Below are 4,695 nucleotides of genomic sequence, written 5' to 3' on the forward strand. Positions count from 1 at the left end.
AAAAATAGCATGCTAATAATGTTAAAATGCTAACAATGTTAACCATGAGACTTAGCTTACCTAGCTAATCATTTTTAGTAGTTTTGCAAAAAATGCTAACTAGCATGCTAACATGCTAGCATGCTAACTATGTGACTTAGCTAACTTAGCTAATCATTTTTAGGAGTTTTGCAAAAAATGCTAACTAGCATGCTAACATGCTAGCATGCTAACTATGCTAACCATGTGACTTAGCTAACTTAGCTAATCATTTTTAGTAGTTTTGCAAAAAATGCTAACTAGCATGTTAACATGCTAGCATGCTAACTATGCTAACCATGTGACTTAGCTAACTTAGCTAATCATTTTTAACAGTTTTGCAAAAAATGCTAACTAGCATGCTAACATGCTAGCATGTTAACTATGCTAACCATGTGACTTAGCTAACTTATCTAATCATTTTTAGCAGTTTTGCAAAAAATGCTAACTAGCATGCTAACATGCTAGCATGCTAACTATGCTAACCATGTGACTTAGCTAACTTAGCTAATCATTTTTAGCAATTTTGTAAAAAATGCTAACTAGCATGCTAACATGTTAGCATGCTAACTATGCTAACCATGTGACTTTGCTAACTTAGCTAATATTTTTTAGCAGTTTTTCAAAAAATGCTAACTAGCATGCTAACATGCTAGCATGCTAACTATGCTAACCAAGTTACTTAGCTAACTTAGCTAACTAGCTACAGTGGGTAGGAGTCATATTTGATGACAAGTAACAGTTACAATGGCTGAACAGTTAAAAAGTTCAGTAGTTTAAAGGGTTAAATTGTTTAACAGTGAAATATTGTAATGAGGACTTTTATTTTGAAACAGTTTTTGGCAGAGGAAGCAGTTGAACAGGATGTGTAGTCTTAATAGGGCCAGTTTGTATGCTTAAAGCCTGAGACTGGCAGTTGAAACAGGTGGCCCGAACACCTGCCATAGGATTCTAATTGCTTAACGGCCGTATTGTGATGTCATAATCATAATGTTAAGTCAATGGGGAAATTTTGATTAGTTTTTAATTAATAGTTTAAAAAGTATAAAAGTTACAAAGTTGAAAAATACAAAGCTCACATGTCCTAAGTAAGACCTACGTAACATAGTTTGAATGAAGTTTCTACGTTAAACGGTTGAAGCTGCATTAAGTGCGTTAGAAGAAGAATAATAATAACTAGAAAAGCATTTCCTGAAGGAAATACAGTGCATGAAAATGCAAAAATATGATGAGTTCATATGGTTAAATTATTTGCTTGGTAGATAAGGTTTACTATAGTTGGAATGACTGAACAGTTAAATAGGTTGATAATTGAAATGGTTAAATTATTTAGGCAGATAGTTGATGATAACTAACAGTTGGAATGGCTCCAATGTTTGCTAGTAGTTATGCTAACTATGTTAAAGATAATAATGCTAACCAAGTAACTACGCTAACTAGCATGCTAACAATATTAAAATGTTAACTATGCTAACCATATGACTTAGCTAACCTAGCTAATAATTTGTATTAGTTATGATAACTATGCTAATTATGTTAACCATGTGACTTAGCTAACTTTGCTAATCATTTTTAGCAGTTTTATAAAAAATGCTAACTAGCATGCTAACATGTTAGCATGCTAACTATGCTAACCATGTGACTTAGCTAACTTAGCTAATCATTTTTAGCAGTTTTGCAAAAAATGCTAACTAGCATGCTAACATGTTAGCATGCTAACTATGCTAACCATGTGACTTAGCTAACTTAGCTAATCATTTTTAGCAGTTTTGCAAAAAATGCTAACTAGCATGCTAACATGTTAGCATGCTAACTATGCTAACCATGTGACTTAGCTAACTTAGCTAATCATTTTTAGCAGTTTTGCAAAAAATGCTAACTAGCATGCTAACATGTTAGCATGCTAACTATGCTAACCATGTGACTTAGCTAACTTAGCTAATCATTTTTAGCAGTTTTGCAAAAAATGCTAACTAGCATGCTAACATGTTAGCATGCTAACTATGCTAACCACGTGACTTAGCTAACTTAGCTAATCATTTTTAGCAGTTTTGCTAAAAATGTTAACTAGCATGCTAACATGCTAGCATGCTAACATGCTAACTATGCTAACCATGCTAACTAGCTACAGTGGGTAAGAGTCATAGTTGATGACAAGTAACAGTTACAATGGCTGAACAGTTAAAAAGTTCAGTAGTTTAAAGGGTTAAATTGTTTAACAGTGAAATATTGTAGTGAGGACTTTTATTTTGAAACAGTTTTCGGCAGAGGAAGCAGTTGAACAGGATGTGTAGTCTTAATAGGGCCAGTTTGTATGCTTAAAGCCTGAGAATGGCAGTTGATGCAGGTGGCCCGAACACCTGCCATAGGATTCTAATTGCTTAACGGCCGTATTGTGATGTCATAATCTAATGTTAAGTCAATGGGGAAATTTTGATAGTTTTTAATTAATAGTTTAAAAAGTATAAAAGTTACAAAGATGAAAAATACAAAGCCCACATGTCCTAATTAAGACCTACGCGGCAATGTTTGAATGAAGTTTCTACGTTAAACGGTTGAAGCTGCATTAACTGCGTTAGAAGAAGAAGAATAATCAGAAGAATAAGAAGAAAAAGCCTTGGAATAACAGTACAGTGCATTTTCATGCACTGTAATAATAATAATAAAATGCCTTGGAATAACAGTACAGTGCATTTTCATGCACTGTAATAATAATAATAAAATGCCTTGGAATAACAGTACAGTGCATTTTCATGCACTGTAATAAGAAGCCTAGGAAGAACAGTACAGTGCATTTTCATGCACTGTAATAAGAAGAAGCCTAGGAAGAACAGTACAGTGCATTTTCATGCACTGTAATAATAAGAAGAAGAAGAAGAAGAAGCCTAGGAAGAACAGTAGAGTGCATTTTCATGCACTCTAATAACTTCAAATAACAACTTCAAAAAATAACATCAAGTTAGGAAGAGACTAGAATATTCTACTCTTATGGAGGATGGTATAATTACAGAGCCCTTGAGGAAATCCCAGTGTCCATATGGGACATGGTATCATCCGATGCACACGCTCCTGCCTGGGCCACACCTGACCCTGGCTGGTGCTGTGTTTGCCACACGCTGTGTTGCCGGCTGATTCCTAGCATGGGCTCCATTTTCCGCACGACTAATTGCCACCGTTCGCTCAGCCAATCAGCACCCTCTCATATGGCCCAGCTAGCTCTCAACAGCACGTCTCATGAATATGCTAACGGGAGATGAGTGAGGGGAATGAGCAAAAGCATGCCATTGAAATGAACGGAGGGGTAGGAACGATAATCATCCGCTGACATATCCCGGCCATCTCTGATGCCTGCTCTGCCATGACTGACTCATTAGTTTGGGCTCTTCAGTTTTTTTTCCTCTCTGGTTATGAAATTGCTCATTTCTTTTCCATCAGCTGTGTCACAACCTGCAGACCTGGGGACAGCTTCAGCTGATAGGTAGAGAGGGATTTTCAATTCAAGACAGGGATCTCTAGGTTTGTCACAAAGCAGAGCACAGTTGGATTTGAGTCAAACAACTGCTTTTGAATACAAAATTACAATTGCAATCATCTGGTGCGATGCCAATATCCAAGGAACCCTTGTTTTCACAGAAAATGTGCAAATATAAGGGGAGAAGAGCATCACTGTGGGACTGTAAATCTTTTCTGTAAATCATCAGCATTTTGCATATGAGAATATCCATATAAGAATAGTGGCATAGCATGCAGGTGAAGAGAAAGTAGCCAGAATGCAAATGCAAACAGTTCAAGCAAACACAGGATGGGGAGATAATGTTGTGACATCCTAAATCATGACTTCAGCAATGGTGGGTGAAGGGGTCCAGTCCTATCCCGCAGCAAGTCCGTTTCCCTTACCATGATACCATGAAAAGGTGTGTTAATCTTGGCCCTATGTTCAGAGAGGAACGCACAGTTCCAAATTGAGTCCTCGGGCATCGGTTAACAAATGAGCTGGTAACAAAGCGGCCTGTGGGGGTGGATGCTCTCCCATCTGCCCCCGTCGGCAGGCTGCCATCTTAGGGCTGTCAGCGTGAAGGCGTGGCTGAATTACTCCCAGGACACAGTGGAATCATAAAGCACAGCACAGCCCTATCAGGAACCAATCTGAGACCTGTCATTGAAGCTGATGGGTCAGTCCACAGTGTGACACCAGACACGCATGCTATGACTTTGGAACGTAGGTGGGGTTGGGTAGAGAAATAGATATGTGTCTAAAAGGTATTTTGTATTCTAAAATGTATGTTTCACATAATACTACTAGTATAGCAGTAATAGCATTATTTAATGTTTTTTTATAATATTATTTAATGGTATTTTAATATAATCATTATTAGCTTGCTTGTTGTCTATGAGCCAAAGGTAACTGCCAGGGATGGATTACTGCACGGGCCTACCGGGCCCAGGCCCAGGGGCCCAAGGGGTCAGGGGGCCCAAAAGCCCAAGCCTTTGCAGGGAATCATTGCCTCAATATCAACAAATCAGGATGTAGGCTATGGATCTGATTGAATTTAGTATTGGCCATCCCCAAAATGCACCAGAATACAGGAAATCACATCAAACAAATTAAAACATTTCTGCATTCAATTTACATGTGTGGATGCCTGTGTTTGATTTGTATTGTCTTAGCTGGCCATG

Source organism: Alosa pseudoharengus, unplaced genomic scaffold (assembly GCF_046254945.1).
Source record: "Alosa pseudoharengus isolate Yale_2024_CS ecotype anadromous, Long Island Sound unplaced genomic scaffold, YU_APseudo_1.1 YU_APseudo_1.1_scf_14, whole genome shotgun sequence".
Classification (NCBI taxonomy): Eukaryota; Metazoa; Chordata; class Actinopteri; order Clupeiformes; family Clupeidae; genus Alosa; species Alosa pseudoharengus.